The sequence below is a fragment of the Ranitomeya imitator genome, chromosome 9, assembly GCF_032444005.1.
Source record: "Ranitomeya imitator isolate aRanImi1 chromosome 9, aRanImi1.pri, whole genome shotgun sequence".
Taxonomy (NCBI): Eukaryota; Metazoa; Chordata; class Amphibia; order Anura; family Dendrobatidae; genus Ranitomeya; species Ranitomeya imitator.
The window spans coordinates 3369080-3385034 of NC_091290.1; the positions used below are offsets into that span (position 1 = coordinate 3369080).

The 15955-nt window shown below is 45.8% G+C and overlaps 1 protein-coding gene across 1 annotated transcript in view; it reads right to left on the reverse strand.

Moving 5' to 3' along the window:
- Positions 1-6733: 6733 nt before the first annotated feature.
- The window catches only part of CALCB (calcitonin related polypeptide beta), a 31238-nt gene continuing 22016 nt past the window's right edge, over positions 6734-15955 (reverse strand). Inside the window, exon 5 of the mRNA XM_069738860.1 lies at positions 6734-7141. The gene's annotated coding sequence lies outside the window, so the exon portion shown is untranslated. The remainder of the gene's footprint in view (positions 7142-15955) is intronic.

The following is a 15955-nucleotide window of genomic DNA, read 5'->3' on the forward strand; positions in this document are numbered from 1 at the left end:
GAGGCCAATACCTACGTATGAGAAGAAATTGTTCAACAGAATCTGGCTTTTTCCGACAGGCGGGAGATCTAAGAGATAAATTTGTGGATAGGGGATACCCGTTAGGGGTCCTAAATGAGGCCTTTAAAAATTCAAGTACTAAGGAGAGAGCCTCATTACTTGTTTAAAAAAACGAGGGAAGAAGAAGGGAATGATCTTTGAATCATAGGTACCTTTGATAACTAATCATATAGGGTAAAAAATGTGATTCAAAAACATTGGGGAATTTTAAAAATGGACCCTGATTTACGTGATGTAATTCCTGCTGTCCCATCTATCACATATAGAAGAGGGAGATCGATTCGTGATCAATTGGTCCACAGTGCCTTCTTCCCCCAAAAGAAGTCTCCCACCTGGTTGGATAAAAGACAGAACCTTCAAATGTGGAAAATGCAAATTTTGCAAATATGTCTCCAGGAGTCGTACCTTTGTTAGTTCTTGCAGAGGAAAGATCTATGATATGAGGCATTTTGCCAACTGCAAGACAACAAGGGTAATTTACCTTTTTCAGTGCAGCTGCCCTATGGACTATGTGGGCAAAACTAAGCGGGAGCTGCGCAGAAGGTTAGGTGAACACATAGGGGACACATTAAATGTACGGGATACCCCTATTTCCAACCATATTAGGGGGGTACATGGAGGTGACTTGAAGTGTTGTAGTTTTTCAGTGATAGAAGTGATTACACCACCGGTTACAGGTGGAGATTGGGATCGTCTAATCTTGCAAAAAGAAGCGAAATGGCTATTCCGCATGAAGAGTATGAAACCACAAGGCCTGAATGACCAACTGCAATTTGCCTGCTTTGTGTGAGAAATTTTCGAACCCGCCCCCTTTTTGAGAATCTCTTATGGAAGTTAATCCCTTTGACCCATTGTCCCAAAAGAGGGGTTGGTCATTATCATTTATTGTTATTGTTAATAGAGGTTATTTGTTTTGTGCACGGTCTAATTCATGGTGGGGAGGTTTATCTAAATGTTGGTGGTTATTTCAGCGCTTTGTTTTGTTCTAAATAAGTGTTTTTGTAAAGAAATAAGGTTTAATATCACCGATTCTGAGTGAGTGGTAAGGACCTGTGTAATTGGCAAATCAAATGCCGGTGCAGGTGCTGTATTGTATGTGGGGCATCTAGCATTCCATTGAACCAAAACTTATAGCGGTGAAATCCTCTGCGCAATGCGAGCTGTGGTCCAGCGCATGCGCATGGAGGAACGCACTTGCGGTCCAAAAGTGACATAGCGGTGAAGCGCCTGCGTGAGGTAAGCCGTACATTAGCGGTGAGATCCTCTGCGCAATGCTAGCTGTTTTCGGAGCATGCGCATGTAGGTACGCATTTGCGTTCCAAAGGCGACATAGCGGTTAGGCGCCTGCGTGAGGTGAGCCGTATATTGGCGCCTGTGCATTGAGTAGCGCGTTTGCGGTCCGTAGACCGTAATATGTCATGGGATATGGGGCAGGATTTCATTGCAGACCCGGAAGTAGATTGAACCGGCGTGGGTCACAATGCGCTGACAGGCACCATGAGGAGGTTAGTGTGAGGGCTGATTGGAACCTGTGGTTTTGGATGGATATCGTTCCCCACTACTATCTCGGGCACACTTCTCCATAGTGATTTATCTCTTTACCCTTCATATAGATAAGTGGTTATTTTTTAGTATGTCTCCTGATGAACCGTTCTCGGGGAAACGCGTCGAGATGGACATACTTATTGTGTCTATTTGAAATCTATGAGATGAACATACTTTATGTGTCTATTTGAAATCTTTTTCATTATGTGCTATGGTTAATAATCATTATTAGTATCTGTACGCTCGGTCTGCAATTGGTTTATATTTTTCTATCTTTGCCATTACAGATGTTCTATGCATCTAGATGTGTCCCCTTCCCCACAGCACACGGTCAGCCATAAGATAAGATGACATTACGAAATGTAAGTGATTTTTCAACGTTAATACCATTTTATTTGTAATTGTACTGTACATACGATATTCATCTTTATAATATCTTTTTATACCTCTGTAAATACTGCCTACCTTTTTTGGAGTAAAATATAAAATTACTAGCTTGTCTCTCCTTGCTCTATAACATACGGTCACGTCCTCTGAAGTGAACTACGCTACTAATCTGGGTTGGCTCCGGACCCGTTAATAATTATGAAATCGGAGCTAGTGGAAGCAGAGTTTGACCTGTGCAATTGCGAGGCTTGGTAGCGACTGGCGGCGTTGATAATTATTGTTCCCGCCTGAGTGTAAGTAGTTATATCACCCTCGCTGCAGTGTGCCCAATAGCCAGTACATAGCAGGCAGCCTTTCTGGTGACTAATTACCCAAGGTGCAGTACCCTGTCTGACCTGATGGTAAGGGGGCGCCAGAGAGCTGCAAGTTCCAAACTGGAACTGGGAAGTGGGATATAGATAAATCCCCTTCAGAAAGAACCAGGGGCAACCAAACAACCCTGATTTATGACAAATTGGTGTGAGTGGTGGGGATGATAAAGGTATCCTCCCCGTGAACCGTGACGTATTGGTGGCAGCACGGTGGGATTCCTGACAGAGCCTGTAACACCAGGCTCATCACCTCTGTAAGAGACTGTAACATCAAGCTCATTGCCTCTATAATAGCCTGTTAAACAAAGCACATTGCCTCTGTAAGAGACTGTAAAGCTAAGCTCATTGCCTCTATTAGAGCCTGTAACATCAAGCTCATCGCCCCTATACGAGACTGTAACATCAAGCTCATCACTTCTATAACAGACTGTATCAGCAAACTCATTGCCTCTATAAGAGACTATAACACCAACTCATCGCCGCCTCTATAAGAACCTGTGAAACAAAGTTCATTGCCTCTATAAAAGACTATAACATCAAGCTCATTGCCTCTGTAAGAGACTATAACGCCAAGCTGATCACATCTATGAGACTGTAACATCAAGCTCATCGCTTCTATAACAGACTGTATCAGCAAACTCATTGCCTCTATAAGAAACTGAAACATCAAGCTCATCGCCTCTGTAAGAGGCTGTAACACCAAGTTCATTGCCTCTATAAAAGTCTGTAACATCAAACTCATTGCCTCTGATAACCTGTTAAACAAACCACATTGCCTCTGTAACAGACTGCAAAGCCTGTAAAGCTAAGTTCATTGCCTCTATGAGAGCTTGTAACACCAAGTTCATCGCCTCTATAAGAGACTGAAACATCAAACTCATGGCTCGTATAAGAGACTATAACACCAAGCTCATCGCCTCTATAAGAACCTGTGAAACAAAGCTCATTGCCTCTATAAAAGACTATAACATCAAGCTCATTGCCTCTGTAAGAGACTATACTGCCAAGCTGATCACATCTTTGAGACTGTAACATCAAGCTCATCGCTTCTATAAGAGGTTGTAACACCAAGCTCATCGCCTCTATAAGGCTGCCGTCACACTAGCAGTATTTGGTCAGTATTTTACATCAGTATTTGTAGCCAAAACCAGGAGTGGAACAATTAGAGGAAAAGTATAACAGAAATGCACCACTTCTGCATTTATCACCCACTCCTGGTTTTGGCTTACAAATACTGATGTAAAATACTGACCAAATACTGCTAGTGTGACGGCAGCCTAAGAGACTAATATCAAACTCATTGCCTCTGATAGCCTGCTAAACAAACCACATTGCCTCTGTAACAGACTGTAAAGCTAAGTTCATTGCCTCTGAGCGCCTGTAACACCAAGCTCATCGCCTCTATAGGAGACTGTAACTTCAAGCTCATCGCCTCTATAGGAGACTGTAACATCAAGCTCATCGCCTCTATAAGAGACTGTAACATCAAGCTCATCGCCTCTATAAGAGACTGTAACATCAAGCTCATCGCCTCTATAAGAGACTGTAACATCAAGCTCATTGCTTCTGAGAGCCTATAACATAAAGCTCATCGCCTCTATAAGGGATTGTAACACCAAACCCATTGCCTCTATGATAGCATGTTAAACAAAGCACATCACTTCTATAACAGACTGTATGAGCGAGCTCATTGCCTCTATAAGAGACTGTAACACCAAGCACATGACCTCTATAAGAGACTGTATCAGCAAGCTCATTGCCTCTCTGAGAGCCTGTAATATCAAGCTCACCTCCTCTATAACTGACTGTAGCACCAAACTCATCACTTCTATAAGAGACTGTAACACCAAACTCATTGCCTCTACAAGAGACTAACATCAAGCTCATCGCTTCTATAAGAGACTGTATCAGCGAGCTCATCGCTTCTATAAGGGATTGTAACACCAAACTCATTGCTTTATAAGAGACTGTAACACCAAGCTCATCTCCTCTATAAGAGACTGTAACATCAAGCTCATCACTTCTATAACAGACTGTATCAGCAAACTCATTGCCTCTATAAGAAACTGAAACATCAAGCTCATCGCCTCTGTAAGAGGCTGTAACACCAAGTTCATTGCCTCTATAAAAGGCTGTAACATCAAACTCATTGCCTCTGATAGCCTGTTCAACAAACCACGTTGCCTCTGTAACAGACTGTAAAGCTAAGTTCATTGCCTCTATGAGAGCTTGTAACACCAAGTTCATCACCTCTATAATGGACTGTAACACCAAACTCATGGCTTCTATAAGAGACTATAACACCAAGCTCATCGCCTCTATAAGAACCTGTGAAACAAAGCTCATTGCCTCTATAAAAGACTATAACATCAAGCTCATTGCCTCTGTAAGAGACTAAAACGCCAAGCTGATTGCATCTATGAGACTGTAACATCAAGCTCATCGCTTCTATAAGAGGTTGTAACACCAAGCTCATCGCCTCTATAAGAGACTAATATCAAACTCATTGCCTCTGTAACAGACTGTAAAGCTAAGTTCATTGCCTCTATGAGCGCCTGTAACACCAAGCTCATAGCCTCTATAAGAGACTGTAACATCAAGCTCATCGCCTCTATAAGAGACTGTAACATCAAGCTCATTGCTTTTGAGAGCCTGTAACATAAAGCTCATCGCCTCTATAAGGGATTGTAACACCAAACCCATTGCCTCTATGATAGCATGTTAAACAAAGCACATCACTTCTATAACAGACTGTATCAGCGAGCTCATTGCCTCTATAAGAGACTGTAACATCAAGCTCATCGCCTCTATAAGAGACTGTAACATCAAGCTCATCGCCTCTATAAGAGACTGTAACATCAAGCTCATTGCTTTTGAGAGCCTGTAACATAAAGCTCATCGCCTCTATAAGGGATTGTAACACCAAACCCATTGCCTCTATGATAGCATGTTAAACAAAGCACATCACTTCTATAACAGACTGTATGAGCGAGCTCATTGCCTCTATAAGAGACTGTAACACCAAGCACATGACCTCTATAAGAGACTTTATCAGCAAGCTCATTGCCTCTCTGAGAGCCTGTAATATCAAGCTCACCTCCTCTATAACTGACTGTAGCACCAAACTCATCACTTCTATAAGAGACTGTAACACCAAACTCATTGCCTCCAGGAGAGCCTGTAATATCAAGCTCATTGCCTCTATAATGGACTGCAACACCAAGCTCATTTCATCTATAAGAGACTGTAACATCAAACTCATCACCCCTATACGAGACTGTAACATCAAGCTCATCGCCTCTATAAGGGATTGTAACACCAAACTCATTGCCTCTATGATAGCCTGTTAAACACAGCACATCACTTCTATTACAGACTGTATCAGCGAGCTCATTGCCTCTATAAGAGACTGTAACATCAAGCTCATTGCTTCTGAGAGCCTGTACCATAAAGCTCATCGCCTCTATAAGAGACTGTATCAGCAAGCTCATCACCTCTATAAGGGACTGTAACACCAAACTCATTGCCTCTACAAGAGACTAACATCAAGCTCATCGCCTCTGTAAGAGACTGTAACACCAAACTCATCGCCTCTGTAAGAGACTGTAACACCAAGCTCATCGCCTCTGTAAGAGACTGTAACACCAAGCTCATCGCCTCTGTAAGAGACTGTAACACCAAGCTCATCGCCTCTGTAAGAGACTGTAACATCAAGCTCATCGCTTCTATAAGGGATTGTAACACCAAACTCATTGCTTTATAAGAGACTGTAACCTCAAGCTCATCGGCTATGTAAGAGACTGTAACACCAAACTCATCGTCGCTATAAGAGACTTTATCTATAATGGACTCTAACACCAAACTCGTTGCTTCTATAGGAGATTGTAATATCATGTTCTTTGCCTCTTGAGAGCCTGTAAAACAAAGCTCATTGCCTCTATGAACAAACACCATAAGAAGGCCTCCCGATGTAAGATGGAGGCCGATGTTAGTGACATAAACCAGAAGCTAGTGTGACTGAGAGAAGATGGCCATATAGTACCGCATTGTGGGTCTTGATTTTCCTATGAGGTCACTGGGGACAGTGTTTGTCCTGTGAATAACAGTATAGTTCTACTGATGTACTGTCCCTCCATATAGAACATTCTGCGCTATGTCATCTTGGCACAGATCCCTGCCAGAGCCCGCTAATCAGAAATCTAAACAGTCTCCAGTCCTGAAGCTCCCAAGGTGTGAGAGCTTTATACATATGGGGTTCAGTCTGGACGCCGTATTCTACTGGTGATGTGTGGCCCCTGGGGGTTATCACTGGCCACCATTATTTACCTGTGGTGGATAAAACCGCCATAAAGAAAGGAGCAGGAACGGCGCTGTATCTAAAATACTTTTTAATCTTGCTGAAATACACAATTGATACAATGTTTCTTCTATTTGTAACATACTGTACAATCATGTCAGTCCAAGGCACGGCGCACGCCACTCATCCGGCCCGACGGAGACCCGTACAGTGCAGTCCGCCAGGACGCCGCAATGTAAAGAATCAATGGATGCCGTCAGATTTTATTTTGAAATATAAGATATAAAAAGAATAGACTCATTTGGTTGTAATAAATACTTTTCTCTCTGTGTCTATACAATAAATAACAGAAGGGCGCTAGCAATGGGTAAAAAATGCAAAAAAAAAAAAATGGGTCTTGGTTCAGATGCAGAACGGTTTTGTTTGATCTTCGTGATGTGGTGTTTTTGGAAGAAAGTTGAATTTTCATTTTCATGGCAATCTACAAAAAAGAAAAGAAAATTATATTTAAAATAAATGTAATAAAAAATAAAGAAATGTCCATGTGACATAAACCCCGGAGAGAGTGAAGTGCTAGTAAAGTGACTGCAGGGTCACGCTGTGGCTGAGCATGTCTCCTCCTCGCACAATGCTCCTCCGACCCACATGTGACATGGTGGCGTATAGTTACAGTACATCGGACGAGAGGCGCCATATTCCCTTCAGAGATTACATCCAGTACAATGTGATTGGCCAAGAGCGTCCACTGAGGGTGACGCCCAGGAGGACTCTGATCTGGAGCTCCGCCCCTGCAGAGCCCTCCAGGATTAAGGACTCATTTCCATCCTTGATACGTTTGTGACTATTATCGAAAGCTGATGAGGATGACGGGATCAGCCAAATATTACTGGCTTTGTCAATGTCTAATTGTAGAATGATTCCTTCTTAATCTAGATGTAATTTGTATTAATATTGCTGGGTTAAGGAAACATTAGTAATGGTTTTTCTATGGTTACGGTAGCTCAGTGTTAGTGACTATTCGTACATTACTAATATTACTACAATAGGAGCCGTTGTGTTAGATTAGTGGAAGGCTGGATCAGTAATGGTCGTTGTTGGGAGTAGTTCCTATCGGGTTACTTTAGTAACCATTACTAATGAGATCATTTGTAACCGGGTTACTAATAGGGGAGATTAGTGTTAGCTGTATTATTAGGATGGGTTAGTAGATAATATTATTATTATACAGTAGTAGCCGTTATGTTAGATTAGCAGTCGCTATTAGTAGGGTAGATTAGTACGAGTAGTCCTTTATTAGGACCGCTTATTTTAGATGAGTGTTAGTGACTGTGCCGTTAGTTTGCTAATAGTTTAATTGTATAAAGGGAGTCTGTCACCCACAAAGTGACACTTTTATTGCTCACCCCTTTATATGGGGGCACGACCCCCAGAAATATCACACCAGACAGACATTTAATGGTGTATTTTCAGAAGAATCTATGTAATACACAAACAACGTTTTTCAGTGGTGCCCTCCAATTTGCATGTTAAGCCCAAGCTCTTGTCTTCATTGACAGGTAAGTGTGTCCGCTGTCTAAACTCGCTTGTACACTGATACTGGAGGGCCCCATCGTCACACTCACATCCTGGCTGCGGACGCACTCTGACACCTGCCTGGCTGCGGCTGAGGACATTGAAGACTTGTGAGCTGCGACTGCTAACACTGTGCCCGCAGCCTGCACCGCTACTGCGTGCACCGCTACTGAGTGCACCGCTACTGCGTGCACCGCTACTGAGTGCACCGCTACTGCGTGCACCGCTACTGAGTGCACCGCTACTGCGTGTACCGCTACTGAGTGCACCGCTACTGCGTGCACCGCTACTGAGTGCACCGCTACTGCGTGCACCGCTACTGACTGCACCGCTACTGCGTGCACCGCTACTGAGTGCACCGCTACTGAGTGCACCGCTACTGCGTGCACCGCTACTGAGTGCACCGCTACTGCGTGCACCGCTATTGCGTGCACCGCTACTGAGTGCACCGCTACTGAGTGCACCGCTACTGAGTGCACCGCTACTGCGTGCACCGCTACTGAGTGCACCGCTACTGCGTGCACCGCTATTGCGTGCACCGCTACTGCGTGCACCGCTACTGAGTGCACCGCTACTGCGTGCACCGCTACTGAGTGCACTGCTACTGCGTGCACCGCTACTGCGTGCACCGCTACTGAGTGCACCGCTACTGAGTGCACCGCTACTGCGTGCACCGCTACTGAGTGCACCGCTACTGCGTGCACCGCTACTGCGTGCACCGCTACTGAGTGCACCGCTACTGCGTGCACCGCTACTGCGTGCACCGCTACTGAGTGCACCGCTACTGCGTGCACCGCTACTGAGTGCACCGCTACTGAGTGCACCGCTACTGAGTGCACCGCTACTGCGTGCACCGCTACTGAGTGCACCGCTACTGCGTGCACCGCTACTGCGTGCACCGCTACTGAGTGCACCGCTACTGAGTGCACCGCTACTGCGTGCACCGCTACTGAGTGCACCGCTACTGCGTGCACCGCTACTGCGTGCACCGCTACTGCGTGCACCGCTACTGAGTGCACCGCTACTGAGTGCACCGCTACTGCGTGCACCGCTACTGAGTGCACCGCTACTGCGTGCACCGCTACTGAGTGCACCGCTACTGAGTGCACCGCTACTGAGTGCACCGCTACTGCGTGCACCGCTACTGAGTGCACCGCTACTGCGTGCACCGCTACTGAGTGCACTGCTACTGCGTGCACCGCTACTGCGTGCACCGCTACTGAGTGCACCGCTACTGAGTGCACCGCTACTGCGTGCACCGCTACTGAGTGCACCGCTACTGCGTGCACCGCTACTGAGTGCACCGCTACTGAGTGCACCGCTACTGCGTGCACCGCTACTGAGTGCACCGCTACTGCGTGCACCGCTATTGCGTGCACCGCTACTGAGTGCACCGCTACTGAGTGCACCGCTACTGCGTGCACCGCTACTGCGTGCACCGCTACTGAGTGCACCGCTACTGCGTGCACCGCTACTGAGTGCACCGCTACTGAGTGCACCGCTACTGATTGCACCGCTGGGCTCCTACAGTGTCAGTGCACAAGCGCATAAACAGAGATTGCTTCTAGCCAGCATTCACCATTACCAAGCAAGTGCTATGAATCAAGTTAAGGGACTGGGCTTAATATTGAAAAGAGTAAGAGTTCACCACGCCATAGGCCACGCCAGGGGTTCACTACACCATAGGGCACACCATAGACCATTCCAATGGTGCACCACACCATAAACCATTCCAAGGGTGCACCCCGCCATAGGCCACTCCAAAGGTGCACCCCATCAAGGACCATTCCAAGGGTGCACCACGCCATAGGCTACAGCAAGGGTGCACTGAAGCGCCCTCATTTGCATGTTAAATAAAAGTTTATATTTTTGTAAGTCTAACATTAAAATCTAGATGCCTGATATAATTTGTACAGGTGTGAAGTCTCCTACATAAATGGTTACATTGTATAAGAGGATGACGGACTCCGCTTAATGTTAGCTGCTGTTCGGTCAGTAACCGTTACTATTGGGGGAGATCAGCAGTAATTGATGCTAAAACTGATTAATATCAGTAGAATTAGTTTCTATTAATTTTAGTAGTTCCTTTTGGGATACTGCAGTTCTGGCTAGTCCGTGTGGATTAGTAGTAGTAGTATTTGTTATTTGCAGTGGATTAGTGATTATTATGACGGAATAATCTGAGTGATTATAGGGCTGATTACTGTCGGCCGTTCTTGGGGTTGGGGTACTTTTTAGACATTCTAAAATAGATATATATAAAATATATCGATATTCGCGCTAGCACAACTCTAATGGAGAAGAACAGGATAAAAAATCACAATTTAGAAGCCCCACAATGCATGGATCACTGGGCCACTGTATTCATGTATAATTTTCACGTATAATCATATATAGTTATCACATCACCCTGCCACGGTGAGTCATATTGAGCCTGATCGTTACTACAATAGAACCTGCTGGTGTAATCCAAATGCAAATAAATAGATAAAAAAGTCCAGAAGTGATCACAGTTCTTACCCGAACAGGAAAATGGGTATAGATGAAGATAAAGCCGATGCTTGATTGAAGACGATATTCCTCCGTTTGCACTCTTATTAATGGGTATGAGAATGTATATCCCAATAGTTCCGCTCGCCAGGAACAGCTGCCCCGGCCGGTGGCAGCACGTCACCTGGTGGAGCTAAAGTGTGGCGGCGTACCCACGTGTAGGGATACACTTTTTGGTCCCTACCACCATCCGTACCGCTCACTAGTCACGTGCGCGGTCACATTACTCACTCCGGCGTGCAGGTCCTGTTCCGGCACCGCTCTCACTTCGCCTGGGGAGGACGCGAGCATCGCCTACTTTTTAGACATTGTTTTTTATTCGAAGTCCTCATTATCAACTATTAATATTACTGGGATATGGAAACATTAGTAATGGTGGTTATATTATTACGGTAGCTCTGTGTTAGTGACTGTTAATAGCCAATAAAGGCTAAGTATACAGCTGTGAGCTGATATTAATAGCCCGGGAAGCTCCATGCGTATTTCCCCCTTCCCAGGCTATAAACATTGACCCACCGCCGTTGGCTTTCCCTCGGCTGGTTACGAAATTTACGCAGGAGCCCACGCCATTTTTTTCAGAAACATAATCTTTTATAAATTAAATACATGTAAGCTGCACACACAATGTACAAACTGTATTTGTCAGAGATCTATATATCTACCTATTCTATTTGTATTTACTGTATGTAATCCATCTCTTCTATCCTGTCGGCTCCTGCGGTGATTTTACAGAACACGGCAGATGAATTACCCGCTTTCATTCTATCTATCTAAGTAATAGAAAAAGAAAAATGAAGGTAGCATACCAATAAATGAAAAAACTGTGTAGTTTATTGGCCCATTTATGACGTTTTGGTCCCAAGTGTGGACCTTTCTTAAACCACAATTGGGACCGAACATCGGACATTGCTGTGCTGCCTTCATTTTGCTTGTTCTATTGTAAAGGTTTGGTATATACCTGGAAGGTGTTTGTGTGTATATATATATATATATATATATATATATATATATATATATATATATATATATATATATATATATATATATATATATATACACACACACATATAATATACAGTACAGACCAAAAGGTTTGGACACACCTTCTCATTTAAAGATTTTTCTGTATTTTCATGACTATGAAAATTGTACATTCACACTGAAGGCATCAAAACTATGAATTAACACATGTGGAATTATATACTTAACAAAAAACAACTGATGGTCCCAACCCCATTTATAAGGCAAGAAATCCCACTTATTAAACCTGACAGGGCACACCTGTGAAGTGAAAACCATTCCCGGTGACTACCTCTTGAAGCTCATCAAGAGAATGCCAAGAGTGTGCAAAGCAGTTATCGAAGCAAAAGGTGGCTACTTTGAAGAACCTAGAATATAAGACATAATTTCAGTAGTTTCACACTTTTTTGTTATTTATATAACTCCACATGTGTTAATTCATAGTTTTGATGCCTTCAGTGTGAATGTACAATTTTCATAGTCATGAAAATACAGAAAAATCTTTAAATGAGAAGGTGTGTCCAAACTTTTGGTCTGTACTGTGTATGTGTGTGTGTGTATATATATATACTAGATGGTGGCCCGATTCTAACACATCGGGTATTCTAGAGCAGAGGTCCCCAACCTTTTTTGCACCAGGGACCGGCTTTAAGCAAGACCAGTTTTCCATGGCCCGGTGGGGTGGGGGTGGGGCAGGGGCGGGGCTCTGGTCATATGGGGGTGGAGTTATGGAGGGGTGGAGCTTAGTGCATACTTATCATATAATTATGACATTTATAATGAGAATGTGATTCTCACACACACACATTCTCACACACACATTCACACACCCCTCTCACCTCTCCTCGCACTCTCCCACAGCATCTCATTGCCTTCCTCTGACACAGCCGGCCGCTGAATGATGACGTCATCCAGCGGCGCGTCTGTGTGAGAGGAAGCAGGAAGACAGATCGCTGGGCAGTGGAGCTGCAGGGATTTCTCCCTTCCCGTCATAGCCACTCTGCAGGGGCTCCCCTCCACCTCTGCACTTGTTGGGAGCCGGCGCTCTGCAGCTTCTCTGTGCCGGCTGTCAGCTTGACAGTCGGCACAGAGAACAGCTGACTCCCTGACCGGGGGCGGCAGAATGCAGCCGCCGGGGGGAGACACTGCGGACCGCCGAATGAGGCGGCCCGACTGCGCCCCCCTGCCGGCTGCGCCCCCCTAGATATGCCACTGGGCGTGTCAGTGAGGAGAGCCTGCCGCCCCACCCCGTCAGGAACACACCATGCTGCGCAGGAGGGCTGTGTCACTAAGACCCGCCTGACGCCCCGCCCCGTCCTGCATAATGTTCTCTGCCGGGAGCTGCGAGCTGTCACAGAGCGTGCTCTGACCAGGCGCAGGGCCACGAAGCTAGCTGTCAGCGGCGCCGCGGACCGGCTGAAAAACCCCAACGGCCCGGTCCTGGTCCGCGGACCGGCGGTTGGGGACCTCTGTTCTAGAGTATGCACAGCCCACATAGTATATTGCCCAGTCACGTAGTATATTGCCCAGTCACGTAGTACATTGCCCAGCCACGTAGTACATTGCCCAGCCACGTAGCATATTGCCCAGCCACGTAGTACATTGCCCAGCCACGTAGTACATTGCCCAGCCACGTAGCATATTGCCCAGCCACGTAGCATATTGCCCAGTCACGTAGTACATTGCCCAGCCACGTAGTATATTGCCCAGCCACGTAGTATATTGCCCAGTCACGTAGTACATTGCCCAGCCACGTAGCATATTGCCCAGCCACGTAGTATATTGCCCAGCCACGTAGTATATTGCCCTGCCACGTAGTATATTGCCCAGCCACGTAGTATATTGCCCAGCCACGTAGTATATTGCCCAGTCACGTAGTACATTGCCCAGCCACGTAGCATATTGCCCAGCCACGTAGTATATTGCCCAGCCACGCAGTATATTGCCCAGCCACGCAGTATATTGCCCAGCCACGCAGTATATTGCCCAGCCACGCAGTATATTGCCCAGCCACGCAGTATATTGCCCAGTCACGCAGTATATTGCCCAGTCACGCAGTATATTGCCCAGTCACGCAGTATATTGCCCAGCCACGCAGTATATTGCCCAGCCACGCAGTATATTGCCCAGCCACGCAGTATATTGCCCAGCCACGCAGTATATTGCCCAGCCACGCAGTATATTGCCCAGCCACGTAGTATATTGCCCAGTCACGTAGTATATTGCCCAGCCACGTAGTATATTGACCAGCCACGTAGTATATTGCCCAGCCACGCAGTATATTGCCCAGCCACGTAGTATATTGCCCAGCCACGTAGTATATTGCCCAGCCACGTAGTATATTGCCCAGCCACGCAGTATATTGCCCAGCCACGCAGTATATTGCCCAGCCACGCAGTATATTGCCCAGCCACGCAGTATATTGCCCAGCCACGCAGTATATTGCCCAGCCACGTAGTATATTGCCCAGCGACGTAGTATATTGCTCAGCCCACGTAGTATATAGCAATGTGGGCATCATATCCCTGTTTTAAAAAAAGAATTAAAATAAAAAATAGTTATATACTCACCTTCCGTTGGCCCGTGGATCCAGGAAGCGTTTCTCGCGAGATCGCAATGCATGGAGCGGTTACCGGAGCATCGCGAGGAGCGGGAAAGGCGCCGATCGGTGAGTATATGACAATTTTTTTTTTATTCTTCTTAAAGGGCCACTGTCCCCCCTCCAGCCGTTAGAAACTAAAAGATCCATCTTGTGCAGCAGTAATGCTGCATTCTGACAAGGTGGCTCTTTTAGTTATTGGTGCAGTCAAAGCAGAAATAAAGCGTTTTATAATTTTGCAAAAATACCTGTCTTTAGTCGTGGAGGCCACACTGCCGTCACTCAACTGTCTTCTCGGCGTCGCATAATGCATAACACACTGCGGGGCTGGGATCCACAGGCAGGGCGGCCGCACAGGCGCGGTCTGCGAGACTGCATCTGAGGTCAGACGGGCAGCGCTCACTGCGCCTGCCACTGGCAGAACTAAACAGCGCAGGCGCCGGATTTGATTGGAAAACAGTACGGAGGGGGCGGTGCCCGGCGCTGAAGAAGCTTTGAGTGACGGCAGTGTGGCGTGTGCAGCAGGGGGAGGCCCGCCTCCACGACTAAGGACAGGTATTTTTGCAAAATTATAAAACGCAGCTTTAAATAGCAGCTTTAATGGAGTGTGTTACACCGCGGCATAACGCGGTTGTTACCGCCGGCATTAACCCTGTGTGAGCGCTGACTGGAGGGGAGTACGGAGCGGGTGCTGACTGCGGGGAGGAAGGAGCGGCCATGTTGCCGCGGACTGTGCCCGTCGCTGATTGGTCGTGGCAATGGTCGTGGGCGTTTTGCCATGACCAATCAGCGACTTGGATTCCATGACAGACAGAGGCCGCGATCAATGAATATCCATGACAGACAGACGGAAGTGACCCTTAGACAATTATATAGTAGATAATGTGTGTCACTGACGTGTGTGTATGTATGTATGTATGTGTGTATGTATGTGTGTGTATATATATATATATATATATATAACACACACACATCAGTGACACACTATATATATATATATATATATATATATATATATATAATGATCAAGGACCCGTTGAAGTGCCGTATAGCACGAAACGGCCGTAGTCCGTTCACTGTTCACTTTCCTCCCTGCCGATGTGTTAAATATGTCCGTATAAATCTGTGACCACTGTACTTGGGGTAAGTGCGCTTCTTTTTCTTGTGCTTTTGCATGACATGGATTGTTTGGATTTTTCTTGTAGCTGCACCCCCAATGGTATCAGAGGGAACGTTCAGAGTAGGCATTGAACGCTGTTCAGACTATCTGGGTTGAAGACTTTAGGGTCGGGCATCAAGCAGCGGTGCGGTGACATTTTTCTTTTGCTTTTGGTTGGAATATATATATGTGTATATATATATACACACACACACACACACACACACACACACACACACACACACACACACACACACACACACACACACGTCAGTGACACACATTACATATTTATATATATATTTCTATTCTATCTATTCCATTCTAACCTGTCACTGTGATTTTACTGTATGCGGCACATGAATTGCTGACTTTTCAGAGGACACTGATGCGTA